The sequence below is a fragment of the Photinus pyralis genome, unplaced genomic scaffold, assembly GCF_008802855.1.
Source record: "Photinus pyralis isolate 1611_PpyrPB1 unplaced genomic scaffold, Ppyr1.3 Ppyr1.4_LG1, whole genome shotgun sequence".
NCBI classification, from domain to species: Eukaryota; Metazoa; Arthropoda; class Insecta; order Coleoptera; family Lampyridae; genus Photinus; species Photinus pyralis.
This window is the reverse complement of record NW_022170249.1, coordinates 30871859-30893433: the sequence shown is the minus strand read 5'-3', so window position 1 is coordinate 30893433 and position 21575 is coordinate 30871859. Positions and strand designations below refer to the sequence as shown.

General features: G+C 37.8%; 1 pseudogene; it reads right to left on the bottom strand.

The window, feature by feature from the left end:
• Nucleotides 1–8403: 8403 nt before the first annotated feature.
• Nucleotides 8404–20329, bottom strand: LOC116179137 (annotated as a pseudogene).
• Between the last annotated feature and the right edge of the window lie 1246 nt (nucleotides 20330–21575).

Genomic DNA, 21575 nt, shown 5'->3' with positions numbered 1-21575 from the left:
TCCTCGGACGGACGTAGCTTCGAATAGTGTTGGCAGTATGTTTAAATCTGCGAGGCGAATGCAATACTCTTTCCTCAGCACACTAACTCCGTTCCCATCTTTAACTTAGCCCATCCTTACATTCTCGTTCTCTGACTGAAGAGGGTCAGGAAACCCTGAGCAACCCGCCTCCGGTCCTCTCAGGGTGTCGGGGGAATGAAACACGTTAACCTTTTCCTTTATTTAGCGCATTTTTTTCAGCATTAAAAAAATTTTTTTTGAAAATAGGAGGGGGGGGCCCCAGTTTCTAATTTCTATTCTAATGAAATTGGTTTGTACAAACTTATTCCATTAAAAGGTCTCAACGAAAGGAACCAACTACCGCGCGGGGAAGAGGGGGGCTGGTTTTATCTTTCATGGTACTCTAATGAAAGGAATTAAGAGGAACGTCAGGACGAGAAAATAATTGCTCTAGGTGGCAATTATAGCACTACTACTGTATTGAATTTGGTGTTGGACAATAGCCAATGAAAATTAAATATTAGTTTCCATTGTAATGATCAGATTTGTCTGTCCTATACAATATTGTGAAAAAGTAAAGGGCACCTTTCGTGTGTGAAAGGAAGTAATTTCGATTGTAACATTCATCTGAGTAATGCGTAATGAGGATCTGATTTTCTGGAAAGGATAATAAAGTTGAAATTAAACGAGGTGAATTATTCCTCGTGTGAAAAGGGTTTATGCCATTCAGCGGTAGATATCATTCATTGGATTGTAACGATGAGGATATTTCGGTCCTAAATCATTATAATATTATGTATTGATGAGAGTATTGGGTATACATATATTACGACTTACTATGGTAACGACTACAATGTATGTGGTATTGGTACATAATAAAAGGGTGGAAAATTCTACTTCCCCGAGGAACCTTTTTCATTTATCACATTAAAAAAGCGACAACTCCCTTCAAATATAAATACAAGAATGCTATTATTGATTACAATGTCACGAACGAGCTGTCTCTTTTATAACTTAATTTAAATTTAAAATAAATGCCCACTGAAAACCTAAATAAATTTATAATGGTTACTCGTTAAAACTTTTCGGGCGTTACGTTGAAAAACCATTAAACTGGCAACATATTTTTTTACATTTTTAAAATTTTTGTTCTAACGGGTAAAATGTATTAAACTAAATTTTCCCTTGCATTTTCCAAGTTAACTGAAAGCTAACATTAAAGTAATTGTAAAACCACACAAACATTCCTTCGAACTCATTTATCTCATTTTGGCACCGCAGTAGAAAAAATCCATATTGCCTTCAGTGTTTTAAATTCTCTTAAAGTGGTGCCATCAATTATTGATCTCGCCCCTTTTCCTATAAGGAGAGCTTATTTGATATCGTTTTGTCAACGTCAGTAAGACAATATTATGTCGGTACTTACTTTTCAATTATAAAACTATTTCTCTTTGCTTCCTTTCACAATGGAAATATTACTCGGAAACTGTGGAAGGCTAAATCAAATTATAAGTTGGCATTATTTAAACAAGTTGGTAAGTTGAAATTCCACCACTGTTTGCTTAAGTAACTGTGTACTCATCGAGGTTTCAGATTTACAAACCGACGGTATATAACAATGTTGATGTCTGTAGTTCTATTGGGCTTTAAAAATTTGTCGAAGTTAGTTATAGGGGGATCATTTGCTAAGTGTCTGCTTTGGACTAATTAACAATAATACTTAAAACATGCTTTGTTTATCGACGTAGTCTTTGAAGCTACACGCACTTCAGCTCTTCATCCTCGCGATCACCATCCGGAACTGCTTTTCCTCGAGTTCCTCTAAATAGAAAACCGAGCAATTTCTGGGACAAAAACGACAGAAATGGACGGGTGCGCTCTCGTGGTGAAACAAGATTTTCTTTTTCGCTAATCCCGGTCGTTTTTCCGATATTGCTGCCAGCAAACGGTGAATACAGGTTTCGTCCATCAGAACCTACGATTTAAATGTCAAGTCTTCATCTTCCGCAGTTTCCACTGTAAAACATAAAATGCCGTTTTTTCCCGCTCCCCTAGGAATTTCGGGAAATCCTCTCTTAATGCTCTCCTGTAATCCCCAAGAACTGTTCGTGCGTTGTCTATGTCGTTTGTCAGTATGCTTAGCTCGGACGCAAACCTCTGATAGTTTATCTCGAGCGCAAACCTCAACCCCTTGACCTTGACGTTAGTACAGGCGCAAACCTCACTACCGCAGTTCAGAACCACTCAATTATAGTGACTTTTCCAGGGATTTTCCTCTAGTGTGATTTAGAATCGACCCTACACTACCATCGACATGAACCCTTGACTCAGGCGCAAACCGAATTACTTTAACTCGGACACAAACCTCCGATACTTTATCTCGAGCGCGAACCTTGACCCCTTGACCTTGACGTTAGTACAGGCACAAACCTCACTAGCGCAGTTCAGAACCACTCAATTCTAGTGACTTTTATAGGGATTTTCATCTAGAGTGATTTAGAATCGGCCCTATAGAGTTTCAAACCTCTAATGACGCAGAGTTTCAAACCTAGTTACTTTCCTAGTGACTGTTATCAGAGTTTCAAACCTCTAGTGACCTTTTAGTGACTTTGAGCAGAGTTTCAAACCTAGTTACTTTTTTCACATCTAGTGACTTTTTGAGTTATAATCGGCCCAATATCACTAGCAGAGTGTCAAACCTAGTTGCTTTTCTAGTGACTGTTAGCAGTTTCAAACCTCTAGTGACTTTGAGCAGTTTCGAACCTAGTTACTTTTCTAGTGACTTTTTTTCACATCTAGTGACTTTTTGAGTTAGAGTCGGCCTTATATCACTACACTCATCAACTTTATTTTTTTATATGGTCCGTAAAAAAAGTGCACACCGTATTAAGTAGCATTCTTATTACGAATACAACGATGTACGGTACACAAAAAACAACAGTGAAACTGTTGGTTTCAACAGGATGGCGCACCCACGCACGTTGCCCTAATAGTGCAAGAATACCTATCGGACATATTTTTCATTTTCCCAGAAATTCCCCGATAGGTATTCTCGCACGATTATGCCATTGTGGGCGAGTGCACTATCCTAGCTGTTGAAACCAAAAGCTTTTTTTTTGTTTATTAAGCGGCAAGCTTTATAGGGGAGTCGATGGTGTCCGTCTGTCCGTGAACACGATAAGTGTCAAACGCTTGGACCGATTTGGTTCAAACTTTCCCCAGTTGACCTATATGCCACATGTAACAAGTCTATTGAACATGGGTCAAATCTAATGACTCCGTGGGGTCACGCCTCGCTACCCCTGGCAAACGCTTCAACCTATTCGGTTTAAACTTTGCACAGTTAACATATACAGGGTGTTTGGTAAACATGCGGCAAAAATGAAAGAGGTTATTCCTTGGACTATTCTAATGTTATTTTATCCTTTGATGATTTTTGAAAAAACGCTTCGTTGCGAAGATACATGTGTAATTTCTGCCCTTATTACTTAAACGGTTGTTTGTGAAATCCTCTATCATGGCTCATCATTCGAATGCGTTTTTTCAAAAATCATCAAAGGATAAAATATCATTAGAATAGTCCAAGGAATAACCTCTTTCATTTTTGCCGCATGTTTACCAAACACCCTGTATACCGCATGTAACAAGCCAATTGAAAATGGGTAAATCCAATGACCCCGTAGGGTCACACCGAGGTGAGAGATCTGCTTTAAAGGTTTATTTTTTCCGAGGCGAAAAGAAACCAAAGGAACTAAACCTTGACAACGACAAGCTACCGTAGAATCAAAGCAAGGCGGTTTAGAATAGAACACAACAAAGCAGAGCAGTGCAGCGCAAAATAAATGATTGTCTACAGTTGGGAACAGATGTCACAAGCTACTGTTAACCTTAATCACAAGGCGGAAAGGTATTGTTCTTCTTATTTCTTTGCGTTAAATGTGAATCTCACACGATTTAGGTCACGGACAAAATTATTGATCTCTTTTTGGCGAAATCAGAACCATATTTTGCATAAAACGCATTTTCACAAAAGCGGCGACATAATTTGAATCCATATTTTTTAAAAGCGAATAAGTCTAAGTGGGTAGGTTTATAGATTGAAGTCACGTGCTCACAGAGCATATTTGTTATTCAAGCCTCGAACGATGTACATTTTCCTAATGTAATGTTTGTGTATGCAACAGTAAGTGGTGTGTTTGACACCAATCGCGCACGACTGATCGCTACATTACTTCTCTAAATTTCAATTTTTTTAACCTTTTATGCGCAGTCTTCTGTCGCTGAATATTTCAGCTTTGCCGATTGATTTGCGTTTAAATAGGAGCGATTCCAAAATGATCTTTTATGAAATACAATCGGGTCACATGTAGTGATCAATTGTAAATGTACGAAATAGCGCACTATCGTTTGGCGAGAAAATACAGCGCTTTTAACCTACTTTGTGAATCGTCTTGGGAGTAAAGTGTCGATAAAATCGCAAATGCCTGTCGTCCATGGTTGTTTTCATTACTTTCGCTTGCATTGAACAAGAAAGTTTCGTGTGATTACAAAAAAGATTATTGATTGGATGTGGATACGCCGTTTCTACTATCTAGAGAGACAAATGATCAGTCCTGGTGGTCGGCCGGACTGATCTGACTGATCACTTTAACCGCTAGGATAGATAAAGTGAAACATGTGATTGTGCATTCTAATGACATCTGTCATTCTTATTTCAAACTGGACGCGAAGCACGATATAACATTAGGAGTTTACGAAAATTCAACTGGTTTAACCGGGTTGGTAGATATTGCTATGGTAACCATTATTGCCACAATCGTTTCCATGATAATTTTTATCAACCCGGTTAAACCGGTTCAATTTTCGAAAACGCCTAATATGACGTCAGAACATATGACAATGCCGTTTTTATGGAAAGGACCGCGGAGGCAGAACCCAAGCTTGCTACTTTTGACGTCTAAATTAAATTTAGAATTGTCAGAAGATTTAGAGATCGTTTCAAAACTAAAAGATTATGGGCGCAGAAACCGGTTTTGGAACTAATGCAAATATACTATCTGATTTAAAAAAGTTGGCATATAGTATTTTGTGTTTGAAGTGTTCATAACTGTTCCTCGCGTCATGTTTAGGGTGGACATTTTTATTTATAATTTATTTATTATTTAAACGATAAAAGAATTAACTAATCCCCCGAGGCAGGGGGCACAAAACCCATGCTTGCGCTACTTCTTATAGCTTTACGCGGGTTTATTGTCATTTTTCTTCTCCAACGCGTAATGAGAAATTCTTTATTAACGAGCTCCTAGCGAGTTTATAATTTTGCGGTGTCTGTCCGCCTGTCCGTCCGTCCGTTAGCACGATAACTCATAAACGAAAGGACCGATTACGATGAAATTTTGCAGGTGGATTCTTTATCAAATTTGTAGATCGGAGTTCGTGAATTGGCAATGTAGCCCAAAAAATAAGGAAGGCCCTTTTGACATCTCCGTTAGTTATGAACCGAATTGCATGAAATTCAATACGCGCATAGCTTTATCCATATAAAACGCAATTCCAAAAGTTGAGCTTAATCGATCAGCATTCACAGTGCCCTTTGCGCATCTCGACCATTTACAGACCGAATTGCAAACTTTCTTATTTATGAAGGGATTTAAATGAAATTTGATACATAGCCACTTGGAATAAAAGCAAATTTAACGCCAGTTTCAAAATTTGGTTGGCACATGTTTTAGCCATACCCAGGAACTCGTTTGCTATATTTGTTTAATTTATTTTATATTGCAATGGAACCGACTTTCGGAGCTAAATTCGATATTGGCAGTGCTTATTTTCTTAAAAAAGATGCGAATTTTTGGTTTACTTCTTTGAGGAACTGGTAGGCCTAGGATTTAAATATTTCTCCTGCGGTATTCGAATTTTCTCTATCGCTTGATGCAAAAGAAAGAGAATTCCCGTTGTTGTGGAGCTTGTTTTACATAAAGAGGGGGGAAGAATAATTAATGCGTTGATATACCTACATTTTATGTGCCTTTTTCTTTTGATCTTTAGTGTATTTTATATCGAACATTTGGTAAATTAATGTAATTGTAGGGTAGCGGGGGTCATTTACAATTAATTACAGCCACGGATTGTACTTTTCTTATTATGCTGACCATACTCGTAATTAATTACTCCATAAGCTCATACAGCAAGATTACATTGTAATTCCCTAAGTAAATAAATTTGCTTCGAATTTTACTGTGTAACAGCAGTAACTACCCTTTCCTCGCTTATGGAGGGTATTTAAAAGGCATGCATCACGCGTCTGTAGAATTAAACTCCTTATAATAATTAATTTTCTGCCTTTTCTCTGGTTGCTGCAGTTTGGGCATGGACATTAAAGTGTTTAGTTATAATTCTTCCGGCATTTCAATTCCTTTATAGGTCTGGTATGTATTTGTTTATTACTTTTTCTTTACATGGTCTAATTCCTCTAGGGACGTCAAGATTGTTGAATAATTGTACTGAGCTTGGAATACATTAATTAATTTTAATATTTTGCCACGACATGTTTCTTTGTGTTTTTCTACCCTACACATTTTTTGTTTTTGAACACACAAAATAAAGTTCAAAAATACTACCAACAAGGGGTAAAAGCTTGAATTTCGCTAGGAGTGCGTATTGTTTAATAGCAGAGGGAAGTCGCGGTTTACATTTAAGTTTAGCGATCATTTTCTTTCTACGTATTTAAATTCTATAGAGTTGGATTAATTAATTATGGAAATCGTTGGTTCCAACCGGATTACCGCGAAAACCTCCAAGATTTCCGAGCAATTTCCCGGCACTGTACATTTTCGCGGACTCTGCGTTCACTACCCCCCCCCCCCTAACAATTTTTCCAGATTCTCCAGAAGGGGTGTCCCTTCGCAATCTTTAAGAGAACATGGCATAAAGTGTATTAAGCGAGGTGATGGCAGTATCATATCATGATCTTCTCCCTCCAGATTAACATGATCTCTTGGTACTGCTGATTGATTTATGAATGTATGTTCGTTCAAGAAGCATGCACGGATTATCAATGGGGGGGGGTATTTTTGAAAAAGACTGTACCACGTTTTTTATTTACGAACTTTGAGTTATTGAATGTGGTATGATTCCTTTTGTTTCTGTAATAAAGGCGGTCAACTTATTGTGGTTGTTAGTCAACGAAGACAGGGGCTGTAGAGTCAGTATTAAACGCCATACCTTCCCGCTTACGATTATTGCAGCGACGAGAAACTGGTAGCGTCCATATTTAACTTGATTAGTCTTGTTCTGACACTCGTGAAGTCCTCCCATCATCAATGTGTCGGTCGGGTGTGCTGTTGAAGTCATTTACATTAAGAACAAATTTAAATTGAAATTGAAAATTGAGACTCAACATTTTTATTTCTATTTTCTGTTTCCTTTAGAAATAAAAATTTTGAGTCTCAATTTTCTATTTCAATTTTAATTTTTTCTACATCCAACTCAGAAATAAATATGGAGTACTTCATCAACATCACTTTGTGTGAATAAATTGGTGACAGAGTGAGAGTTACCTGCAGACTCAGTTTTACATTAAAATTCGGAAGTTAGCTTCATTTATAACAAGACTATTCAATTGGGAGTGAAAAAAAATTATGCTAGAGAACATTTTCGAATTGGAGACACGTGCTCTTCATGTAGAAACGAAATTAAATGTACTGAATTAAAAAAAAACTAATAAATATATAGATAAATTATTTTTTCTTCGTTCGCATCGCTAATGGTAGCGACTAGTTGAAAGCCGTGTAAAACCTTTGTGTAGCACTTTGTGTGATAAATGATATTCTGTACACAACTTTTTTCGGCAGGAAACTATTAATTGGTACATTTACTCACACCGTGAAGGTTAAATTACTGGGCAAAATTTTAATATCAACACAGCGGGACATTGACGTTTTATTCCAGTGCATAATAACCATATCGCATATTATTTTCGGTTATTTGGAGCTGGTTTGTTGGAATTTGAAATACGTATGGACATTTTGGCTTGGCATTCACCACGAAGTTAATGTTACCAAGGTGTATTTTCATATTTTATAAGAGAAGTTTTTTTCCGGAGAGAGAGAGAGAGTTGTTTTGATTTTTTTTTTGCATTGTATAAATTAGTGGTAATAAAAAAAACATTTTTATTACTGAGCTAGCCGTGGGTAAATTAACAAATTTGATTATTATTTTAGGATTTCTGCCAGTCCCGTAGAGATTCTATTTTATTTTATGCAAGTGAGGTCTTCAGACCATTTGAAGTGTAAATAGCCCGCTACAATACTTTTGGACAGTGGTTATTTTTTTTTTCAGAAAGCTAGCTGGATAGTATCACTTGATGTGAACAATTTGTAGAAATCAACATTTTTTAAAATTAATATCATAAAGATTACGCTGAAAATGTATTCCCGTTGAAAAATTTATTCAAATTTCTCTATCACATAAACGATTGAGTAATTCCACACAACGTCCAAATTATTATATACGATCAAACGCACTTAAATCAGTAATCGTGAGAGATCTACGCAGTTCCGATAGCGATATTAGTTCCTTGGGTGTAAAATTCACAGTTTTTGTTTTTGTCACTTGTAGAAATCCATTATCTGAGAAACGGCCGGTAATATTTCCGGTCTCCAACCACACAAACAAGGCAATATTGTGAACTTCAATTTCAACTGTAAAGTAGATATTAGGATCGCGTATCTCTTCTATGGATCGTATCTGAAAATAAATCACCATTCATACTGTAAATAGAGCAAAAATGGCATAATTACTCTAGCATTTGCCTTCATTATTGCAGCTTCCTTTAAAGGAACAGGAAACACAAAGTTATCAGGTGCCAAATCTCCGTCCTCTTGTAAATAGAGGAAACAATTTTCTAATACGTTATCGCCGCAACCTGATATACCCTCCAAAACATTTTTGATGTCTAAATTCAGGACGAGTCTAGAGCTGCCAGCCTCCTGAAACAAAACACGAATAGATATGCGCTTTTATTGATTTCATCGCAGCACTTACGACATTCTGCTGGAGGCGAAATGTGTGAACGGGATGAAACGAATTCCATTTGTATACCACCACTTCGATGTTTACGTCAGATACTGTTTGCATTAAATCCGACACTACGTAAATATTTAGTCCATGATTAGTGCGATCTCCAGTGATTATAATTGGAGCGAAAAAGTGTTTGGAGAAGTATTGCATCATTTTCCATTTTCCCTTGAAATCTGCAAGGGATGATTAGTCTGGATTTTTGCAACATAATGATTAGAAATTAATTGACAAACTCAAAATTGTTCATATACAGGCCACCCTTCGTAAAGATACTTCTCCACTGTCTGTTGAATTCAGTTTCAACTTTAACCGACATCGCTTGTACAACCTACAGTAAAATATTGAGAGCACCGTTCCAGTTTCATTCAAACCTCTAGTACTCACTTGACTTTTATAGATATACTCCTTATAACAGTCCTGGCAATCTTTGTCAGGTAAAGTAAGTTGATATCCAATTAAGGTGTCCATTTTACTAAATCCTTCTGGCAAATGCTGTCTCTTTTGTAAAAACTCGGAGGTTGTTAACAGATCGCTAGGATTATTGGTGGCAGTTAATAAAGTGTCGACGGATGGTAGCGACTGGTATCCATATTCAGATGAAAACCGTGGAATTGGATAAGCTTCAGTGTTCCACCCATCGTTATTGTAGTTATAAAAATGTACTAAAAATAGAAACTTAATGAAGACGTCGTCGCGTCGGTACGATCAATTACTGTCTCCATAATTATTGCTTTGAGGATTCAACGATTCGAAGTCTTCTTCAATTGCTTTCCTTCCATTGGAGGGACTTGATGTTAAATATGGTCGCGTATCGTCGCTATGTAGAAGCTCATTCTTAATTGTTTCCGCGTATAGCTTCAGGTAATCATACTTAAATAGTTCGTAGTTATCAGCGGTCCCATACCTGCACATATTCTAATAATAGTAGCTAATAAACATTGAACGTTTCTCAGTTACCAATTTTGTACAAGTGCAGCTCTATTTTCATTGTTTCCGGCCCAAACAATTATACTTGCGTGATGTTGAAGTCTTCTAACTTGATCACGGACTTCGGCTCGAACATTACTACAAAATTTCGTAAGTTTATAAATGAAAGGGAGGTGATAATTTTTGGAATCACTGGTTTTCAAGCTTTCCCTATCAGATAGTTTGTGTACGTTTTTGCATTAAACATAAGGCGCGGAATTTTATTTTTCGGGCGACTTTGACTACAGCGGCGGTAGAGGTGGGATATGGAAGAAGAGGAGTTAGGAGAAGGTATTCTGTAACGATTTATTTCCTCTATTACGTAGAACTCATTATTATTGTTTCACGGTACTTTTACTTGTCGGAGAACCCCTGTAAGCGTTTTATAGAGAGCTTCACTTGCTGGTGCATTGTATCCACGCAGCCTCTTCGGCGCATTCTTTCCATTTATTTTCTCATCCGAGACGGTAAGGTAAAGCAGTTACGTGGGCGTGTTTTTTTCATGAGGTGAATTGCAACCGTTTTAGTTTATTTATTTTATTTATTTATTTATTGTCCCTCTTGTTCTAGGCCCTCAACAGGCTTACGCCCAATTACAGAGAGACCCGCATAATGCTTTTTAGAGGTGCCCCTGCAGAAGGTCTTAAGTTGTTAGTTAGAAACTTGGTTATTTTTGGCGATTTTGGTGTAGCATCTATGCTGCATGGTTGAATTCGAATTACACTGATCTCTTTTATGAGGCTATAATTGGAAATTTTTACGCAATTCACCACGTGATGAATAGACGGCCATTTCCATTGGCGTTATCTTTTGGGTATTCCTTTAGGCTTCTTCCAGTTGAAGGTTGAACCGTCGTAACCGTGAATTCATCAACATGAAATTCGCACCTATCTTGTATCTGGTCAAATTGGCGTGTTTTATCTGGTCGTGGCGATAAGCAGTTTTATCGTTTGCAATTTAATTAATGCACGTGTTTTTCGCTGATAAGGAAAGAAGTGAGGACGCTAGGCGCGTTCCGCCGTGACTGGTGTTTACCTAATCTAAATGTGTTTGGCGGTTGCTTTGAAAATTTACCAGGAAGGAGATTGTGTTATGATGAATGTGGTATTTCGTTAAATACTGAAGACAAGGAGAAAGCGGAGCTTTTTCCTTCGCGGCGTTTTGGGAGCGTGAACTTTTCTTTACGCTAAATTTCGGGTAGTCAGCCTGTGTATGTAAAAACGTAATTCGCCAGTATTCAAGTGTGCAGAAGAAGTTAAGCAACCTTAATAGTTTTGGTATTCCATCATTGTCAAGTGAAGTAGAAAACTTCGTGGGAAGTTTTTTAAAACGTGTTGTCCAATTTCGTCTTATACAATGAAGTACCAGGGGGCGAATCCGAAAGCTACTCTTCAATTTTCGAACCGTGTTGGGAGGGGGTCTTGGGTTTTCGCGACATTTAAGGTTTTGGTTCTTCGAAGAGTAGGCTACCAGGAATTGTAAATATCCTCCCACTTTAGCGTTGTGGTGGTGGTGTTTAAATACTTGGGTGGTGGGTTGTTTGCGTGTTATCCGTCCGTCCGCCCGGGCCAACTTATACGGTTTTGAACTCATTTTAGGGGAATTGTGCTAGAGTCCTACAATTATTGCAACAGGTGTGAAGGTGCGCCAGATGGCCATTAAATTTTGTTGTCTTAAGGGTGGGGTGGGGGGTGGGGGTATAAATTATTCTCCGAGGTGTTGACAATTTTCAAAAATGGGGAGGGGGAAACACGTTCGTGATATTCCAGTGAAAGGTGTCATGGAATTGGTTTCTATAAATAATAACTTTCTTCTGCGACTCCTTTTCGAGATTAACAGGTAAGAGAGGGGAGGGCGTTTTTCACTTCACTTCGCAGATTGGTTTTCACTTTCCTAATATTCTGAGCTAAAAGGAAGTGTTTCCTACCGGCCACAGCCCTGATCTTCGATCCCTTATCAAAATCGGGGGGTTGAGGAGGGGGCCTTTCATGAAAAGTCTCAATGAAAGGAATTAATTTCTACCAACCACCGTCCTCCTCTTCAGCCCATTATTGTGATCAGACATAATTCCTCATAGCTCAAGAGTGGAGTGTCGGAAGAGGGTACTCACGAAAGCGGTCTCGTGGAAGAGAGTAGGTACTTACAAAGACATTAATCACCAGGACGAGGCATATATATTGGTTAGGTCGAAACGAATATCTCCAAAACGAAGTGTCAGAAGAGGGTACAGGTGGGAGGTCTGGACAAGCAACATCTACTGGTGATGTCAATACTTTCATTGTAAATATCTGCAGAATGAAGTGCCGGAGGAAGGTACTCTCAAAAGGCGATGGGAACGTTGAGACGAGACATAGCCCTGAGTGGCGATATAAAGCGTGGGTTATAACAGCGAAACTTCAATTTGGCGGTTGTTCCATCCACATAAAGTCGAGATGAGGTACATAGATACTCGGGATTGGTGAAAAAGAGGCGTGGTCGCGAGTGTTGCGGTGGTTCCGTTTTAGCTTGGCAGCTACAGCGTAAAGGGAGAGACGAGCATCAGTCGGCCTTGCGGATAGCCGTCTGCGAGAATTTTTAATCGCGAACTTATAGTTAACAGTTGTAAGCGCAACTACCTTTCAAGCCTACAGAGGGCGGCAATAATTTATTTAAATACGCGAAGTCTCGATTCTGAAGGAAGTTAAACGTTCTGTAAATCATTGTGTCGATCGTAACGAAAAAATCGGGCGTTGTAACAAAATCGCGTGCCATGTTTGAGAAAAGGAATAAGATCTAGTGGTGTTAGTGAGAGAAAAACTCATGTACGTGAATTGCAATTATTCAGTTTGCCCGCTAATCATTCAAGGTGCGGCTGTTTCGCCGTCAATTTAGACGACAGTAAAACTAAATTTTGTTGTGATCGTAAGAACAATAAAGTCAAAGGAAGGTAAGGCGGTTTCAATATAAATGAATTAATACAGACGGTAGCAGTATTGAAAGCATACAAATCACCGTGTAAATAAAATCGCAATACACGAATTTGTCCATTAATAGCCTTAACCTGGCTGGATGTTGATATTGTTGAATGCAAGGGTTTAAACGACTTAATTTGTGACGACCTGTATATCAATTTTTCAACGGTAGTTTTTCCATTTCTCCTAAAAAAAGGAACTGCACATACCAAAGAACGCTGGCCTTGCCCTAGGGAAATTTTTCACTACGCAGGATCCTTAGATCTCAGGTTTCCGAAGTTGTAGTTAAAGATTAAGTCTTCACGCTTCAAATCTAATGCTCAGACTTTATACCTTTGTATCTTACACTTCTCAATTTTAGACTTTTAGTTCTAGGCGGAAGGTTTTAAGTTTTAAGGATCCGAGTTAGTCTAGCTTCAATGCCTTTGGCCTAGCCTTTGACTCAAGTTTCGCACTTATTTCTTAAAGATTAAGATTTCATGTTTCAAATCTAATGAAATTCTCCTATTCCAGCCCTCATGCTTCAAATTTACTAAATTTTGTCCGTAATGTGCATGGTGTGTTCACCATATTCACTATGGTCAATAAGACAGATTCACTTACCTCAAAAACTCTTTAGTAGCTGGATACATGTTGCACGCAAACAAAAAATCCTGCCACAATAAAATACCATATTCATCCGCAAGTTCGTAAAATACATCGGCTTCGTAATTTCCCCCTCCCCAAACTCGAATCATATTCATGTGGACATCCTTCGCGGATTCCAACAAGAACTTAATATTATCCTCGTTTTGAGCCAGCTCTGGTAAAATACTTATGGGAATATTGTTCGATCCTTTGGCATATATGGGTACATTGTTAACTTTGAAATAAAATAAATTTCCATTTTCAACTTCATCCTCACACAAATCAATTGTACGGAATCCAATTTTAATCGACTTTTCACTGTGCTCTGTGTTGTGGACATTGTTGTAACGTGCCACTAACGAATACAGAGGTTGGTTACCGTAACCATTAGGCCACCACAGTTTCACGCGAGACTAAAAAATATTTCAAACCTGTTACTAAACATCTGTTTCTACCTTCTCTATTTGCCCGTTGAGTGTAACGAGGTAGTCTCCATGCTCGTTCTTTCCCAAGATGAAGTTTTCCGATTTCATTAGAAATTCACCATTGTCAGTATGCACAACGACGGACATATCACCTTTTATCTTAATTTGGCTAGGTTGCAAGTAAACTCGGACCTCGATATCCCAAAAGTTGGCAGAATTGTTTTGAACTTTAACGGTCACATCCCTGATAATGGCCGAGTTATATCCTTCCAGGTAAATGTCTTTACTGCAAGTTATCACTTAATAAATTGTCGAACGAAAGCAATTTTTCTCACTATATTCCCATTGACGGAATTGCGGGACCCCAATCCCATGAAAATGAAGCTTGCGTTTTTCTGATATGGTTGACATGGCATTCGCCGTTATATTCATCTGGTGTGCAAAGGGGTACCACTGAATAGTTTTTGCTTTGCTCTTCGAATAATACTTTCGCCTTGTTGACAGCCGATTTGAAACGTACTTGCAGATGATTGACGTGGTCCTGGAAGTAAATCGTTAATAAAGTAATTCATTATTATTCAAGGTACTCATGGAATGAGTAATCGGCACGAATCGTATTAGGTATAACTAAATTTTTCAGGGATTTTAACGTTTTGTGTTGTAACATTTTTGAAAATAACCTCGAGAAACTAGGGATAAGTCGATGGAAAGAGGAAACGACTGACAGGATCAAATGAAGAAGGTTATCCTATGAAGCAATGGGCTCTTTCAATGCTAATATGTAATATAATACTGGATGTTCATTCGAAAACATCCCACCACGGATTTATCGAAAACCACTGATTAAAGGAAAAAACGCTGTGACACGTCAACAGATTTGTCAAGGGAGGCAACTTTTTAACCAACAGCTACTTCACCCCTTTCACTTTCTGCCCCCCGAGGTCATTCTCTTAAAAATTTTAAATGACCAAAAGGTCTTTGGAAGTCCTTTATTTTGACGTTTTTTCTAATTTTCTCGAAAACGAATCGACCGATTTAAAAAAAATCAAACGTCAAAATAAAGGACTTCGAAATACCTTTCAAACAAGCTATTACTCGATACCACTTGTCATTTAAAATCTTTTTAAGGGAATGACCCTGGGGGGCAGATGGTGAAAGAAGGCGAAGTAGTTTTTTTTGTTAAAGAGATGTCCCTCTTGATGAATCTTTTGACGTGTCGGCGTTTTTTCCTTTAATCAGTGATTTTCGATAAATCCGTACTGGGAAGTTTTCAAATGAACACCCTGTACACACTGTGTCCAAGATAAGGATGTCTATAATGGGGATCTCCGAAGCCGTAGATGATCAAAGAAAAGCTGTGCAATGAGAGAGTTATTATCATGCTTTAAAGAAAACCGGAAAATTCCGATTACTTCCAAAGATATGCCAGAAAAACCGAAATTTCCCGATATTTTTTCTAATGTTATTTGAAGAGATAAAAAAAATAAAATAAAACACTTTCTCAATGCCAGTAAACAAAGCAAAATTTCAAAAATCTTAAACGCGAAATTTTTTAATTTCACGCATACATAACAATCCTAAAATTTAAAAGAGACCTATTTATATGCGTCGGGTTTTTTGACACTTTAATGTCCTAATGTTCTTCGCATTCAAAAATGCTTTCATTTCGTTTCAAAACACCAAAAATATTCATCGAACTATGAAGGAAAATGCAGGTACTTCTCAGAGAAGTTTCAAGAGAGTTTCATGGAAGAAATATAGAACCAAAGAAAGTTTCTGAAAAATAATAAAAAGTTTTGTTGAATGAAGTCTCAAAGGAGCAACGGAGTAATCTGCCGGGGTAATTTGATTTACTCCAAAAGAATTTTTATATTGCAAAAAAGAGCAATGTCCAATCTAGGTTTTCAAGAACCATGTAAACAAATATTCAAGTGCAAACTTGAATTCCCAAAATTTAAAAGTTCCAAAAACGTAATTTCTAAAATACTCAAAATTTCAAAAGAAAGTTTCAAGAAGGTTTCAAAAAACTTACGGCGGGAGTGAAAAGTATCAGGGATGTTTAAAAAAGTTTACGCGAATTTTTAGGAATGTTGTTAACGTTTCTTTGAAGCTTCCTTGTTTCATCCCTAAAATTTTTTTCATTTTCTAATGGAAACCTCTAAAAACTTTCTTGAAGTCCCAAAATTTGAAATTCCTAAAATCTCCGAATACAAAATTTGAAAAATCCAAAAATCTACAATTACCTAAATTTAAAAACAAAAGTTTAAAATGTCAATTTCAAATTTGAAAAATGCCAAAAATTGAAAAATCTAAAATTGTCATCTCAAAACCCTAAAATTTCGAAAGTCGCAAACTTTTGAATTTCCAAAATTTCGAAAGCTCCAAAAACGTCATTTCCAAAATACCCAAAATTTCAAAAATAAATGGAGTGGCGAATACCCCGTACAAAACTCAGGAATAAACAGGAAAGTGTCCTGAAGAATCGCAACGTCCATGTGGGCCTAATTCTATGTTAGGTAAACTGGCAAAATTTCTTGTAGAGAAAGAAGAACACCTTCATCCGGTGAAGAAACTAGTTAACGCCTCGTGAAAAACTCATTGCACGAATACCAAGCCAGGAAGAAATTGGCATTGTTAATTTTAAAGTAGGCATTCTCTTCTTCCACAGAAGCACATAGAATTAACGTAAACTTAATTGTGGGTTTTATTTATGTAAAATTAATGATGAATTTATAACTGCTCTTAAATAGATTGATTTGTAACAGTTAATTATTATTTATCACTTGTACTCAAATTTATAACACGAGCGCAAAGTTCACTATTTATCACTTGGGCATTGATGTTGAGACTAACACTAAACACAATTCAATATTCTTACTTTGCAAACAGTAAACCTCGAAAAATCTACAAGGCATATTTTCCAGAAACAATTAGTGACAACCGCTTTCATTCCTAATTACCGGTGACTAATCCCTTATCGACTTGATGGCGGAGCCGGACATTAGAGCGCGGCCGTTAGGGCGCGAAACATAAGGGCACGTGGGCATAAGGACGTGAGGACAAAAGGGCACGGGACATAAGGGCGCGAGGACATATGGGCGCGGGATATCGCGTTATATCCACAGTCATTACACAGGGCGTTCAAGATACCAAAAACATATAATGCGTAATGCCAAAAGTTGGGTTACATTTTTTTAATCCCTGGGTGCACTATCTTGTTGAAACCAACAGTTTCAAACTTTCGTTTTTTGCCAAAAATAGTCGAAATGAATTCTAATATTGACAAACTGCGAAATGGATAAATCCGGTTGTATCTCAAATTTATTTTTCATCGCGATCACATTACATTTCCTTACCTTTGGTAAATGGAAAAGTGAAGTGTTACATCTTCATTTTCTCTAATTAAAAATTACTAAACTAATTTGCTGACTTTTGTAGCATCGTCGAGAATCACAAGTTCATTGCGTTTGAAATTTTGGCTCCACCACCGAATAGATAGATTTCAGCTTAATCGGTTCAACCGTTCCCTTTTAAATATTTTCAGAAATGGCCGAGCAGTCAAAAAGGCATTGTGAATTTATCAAACCCAAATTTTGGCGTCGCCTATTGTATGGTGTCGGCTATGCCTATTTTGAAATTCGTGCAATTCCTTTCCATAAATTTGATAAAGAATCCATCTGCACAATTACATCGCAATGGGTTCGGTGGTTCTATTCTGGTTGGACATAAAAATCGAGCGAGCGAGCGATTGGGAGAAAGCATAACATTCCCGTTTAAAGAACTATGTAGACCCTAAAAACATAGAAATAGAATTAAAAGTGATATAAAAAGTGTGACCCAACTTTTGACATTGCGTATTATGTTTTTGGTATCTCGAAAGCCCCGTATAATGACTGTTGATAAAAAAATATCAACACAAACTAACGACAATTTATTTTGTTAGAGAATATTCTGTCCCGCGTCCATATGTCCTCGCGCCCTTATGTCCCGCGCCCATTTGTCTCGCGCCCATTTGTCCTTGCGCCCTTATGTCTCGCGCCCTAATGTCCTAGACCGACTTGATGGTGCCTCAAGAATGTTCTAGAAAGATCGCTACAATATGCAAACAAAGCCGCAGGACATGGACATTTTTAATGACCCTAAGAGGATCTTCAACAAGGAGCACCTGTTTCCTTTGGATGGCTTATTATTGAACCCCGAGGACGAAATGTGTACAATGGATCTGATATTTCTGACAAGAACATATTACTACGCTGGTTTCGGTTAATGCCAATCACTGTATGCAGATGTTCCACCTAACTGGGGAGTGGAGTATAGGAAAGACTGAGAGTAGTTGGATGACGTGGTTCCCATTTGACTATAAATCTCCGAACTACTCATATACTGCAACCATTTGCTGTGGCTGTGTTTGGCCCATTCAAGAAAATGTGCCAAAAATCTGTAAGCAACTGGAGAATCGATCACGATGGAGAAGAAATCACTAAAGCTGACGTTCCAACAGTTTTGTCAGGACTGATAAACGATTCTGCTACGGCCAAAACAGTACTGTCTGGATTCAAAGTCACAGGGTTGTATTTAGTTAATGTCAATAGCGTTATGACCTCTCAAATGTTATTCTTCGAGAAATACAAAAACGAAATTAGTGTTAATGAGTAGGACTAGCATACATGCCAACCTTGGTAAGTATATTCGATAACACGAAAAAAGGAAAACACTCCAAGCTTTATAACTGCGGATAGGTGGTTACAATATCACGAGCTGAAATAAAAAGTTAAAAACAATAGCTTAAAGTAAAGCGTAAATTAGAAAGACAAAGAAAAAAAGCGGAGGAAGAACTAGTTGGAGAAAAGAGATTGGCTAGCAAAGATACAAGTTAAAAGGAAGAGTGGAGGTACCAGTGATGACATTTTCCCGAATGTGAAGACCAAGATGCTACAGAGTTCAGTTCTTGTCTTGTGAAGATTTGAAGCAAGGCAAAATTGAATGGACTACATGGTGGTTGGAGCGATGAATACAACCATGATCTTGGATGTAAAAGAGTGAGAGAATTCCAAAAGCCTAAAGTTCTTCACAAAATTTTGAATAAAGTGTGCGAGTACATCTATCATTATTATCTAAATGGATACATTACCTTCAGATAAGGTTTGATATTATAAGTGTACTTGACAAACATGTTATTGGTGGATCCCAACTTGTAATCGTTCAAATATATTGTTGAAAACGTGTCTACCCCTTCAAGCACCAGCTTGATAGTCTTATACGACATCATATCTTCCGGCACTGAAAAGAACGTTCCATTATAATACAGCAACCAAAATTAAATCGTACCGGAAAACTTGGTCGAATAATTCCAATCCATTTTTGAAACCCATCTAGTTTCAATATCGTTAAAACCGTAAAACACATCCTCAATCATGTTTTCTCGCATCAAGTCTGAGTATATGCCACCGGGTACAATTGCAGAAAGATTGAGACCTAAATAAAGTTGAATATACTATTGTCGTTTAAGTCACCCAACTGCTTACTTTTCTCCTGATTTTCTACAATCCATGATGCACCGCCTATTTTCAGTTTCGTACAACTTCCTGTTAGGAAGTGGACCAGCAGCACACTACACCTGAACAACTTTGCATGCATGTTTGAGTCAATTAAGTGGTCGTGAGATTGTTTTATGTGAAGTTTATCTCTGATAGTCGACAGCGTCAATATGAGATAATGGAAACGTAAGGGGAAGAGGGACGAGTTTATGTACCTGCATGAACAAATATTGGTTAGTTATTAATATTTGCACTATTATATGAGTATACAAATACTTATTGTCCTCGTCAATATTGAAAATTTGCTGTTTTTTAAAACATCAGTAACAAATTACAGTGGCGATTTGCACTAGCGCACATTATCGCTGCCTGTTTGCAGTTGTGGCTTCCGCCGTTGATTGTCGGGGTTGCAGAAGCTTCCGCGAGGGATTCTGTTCATCTAGCGGTAGAAACCACGCTATTTAAACAGTGACAGCTCTACGTGAAATAGGACCCTACGCTATGGTGAACAGTAGGTAAGGAAGATCTGCTTCGCTATGAGGAACCGAAGTATATTGAATTTTTCCTAAAGATAAAACGTCAACATGTTTCATCCCTCAGACACATCTGTCCGTTAGTTTCATAACTTCCAAGTCTCACTGCGGTGTTCTGCGCCAAACGTTGTATAACCCAAAACTGCCATCGGGTTCACTAAGAAAAAGTAAGCAACTTATCTCCAATCGTAGTCGTTATTTATTATATTATATTAAGTTATTCTATACTACTTCGGTATTTACTATTTAGGAAAATTGCAGAAAAACCTAACTCGGAATAGCCGGCAGATTGCTCGCAACTAATCTAAAGAAATTCCTATCTCTGCCACAGATGAAAAATTCTTACCTCAGCCCAGGTTCGAACACTCGACCTCCCGGCTATGTAGCTCAACGCTCTATCAGTGAGCTACACAGTCGGTGGCCCACTTTTACCAGTCGCAGCGGAAAGGCGAATGGTACTGTATTAATACAAGAATTCGTACACGTAACAAGTTTCATTCGACATAGAGTTGCGGATGCATTAAATATTAGCCTGGGAACAGCGACTTCTATTTCATAAATTTCTAAATTGGACAAACCTCTAGAAAGTCCTAAAAAAATAAAACAATGCAAGAAACCCGTTAGCGATGTTAATGGTTTCACACAAGCAGGGATTCGAAACTTCATCTACGACATGGTCCAACACGTTGAATGTTGTTTTCCGCTCTGAAGTTTATACCCGAAGTTATGACCACACCGTACATTTGTGGAGTCGACCATCTTTGCTGAACAACCGGTATCTAGTAGCGTTGGGCGCTTCGATACTAAGTAGTTTCTGAATTTACTTATTTGCTCAAGGAGACGAGAAGTGAGCTTCGTGTGTTTTCATTTTGTTTAATTGTTTGTCTTCCCGCTAATAACGCACGTGAAGTTGTCTATTTTTGCAACCGTTCCTGTAGGAACATTTACATCGTTGTTACAGCTGCTGAAAGCTCTCTTGCCAGGGAAAAGAGAGAGAGAATCAATCTCATTAAATTTTAGGTCTGTTAATTATCGATTAATCGATTTTAATTTTCTAATGGTATACGAAAATGCAGGATTGAAACCGGCATCTGTAAACATGTTTCTGTTAAAAGGCCAGATGCCTGCTACTTGAAATCCTGACTGTATGTTATTAAATGTGGCTGCAAGCCGCAATGCGTCCCGTATAATTTCTACACGTTATTACAGTAGTGCCGAATTATGTTTTCACGTACACAGCTGACTGCCCGAAAATTTAACGTAAAAAAAGCCCACGCTCTCAAATCGTCGCGAAAGAAAAAGCCCCTCCCACTGTAAAGCAGTCTCCTTACTCATGATTTTTCAATAATCAACTGCGAAACACAATTAGATTAGATAAACGCCAGCCATGACTTCTCCACATACAAATCTTCACAACACCTGCATTCTCCTTATTAGCGAAAAGACACGTGCGTT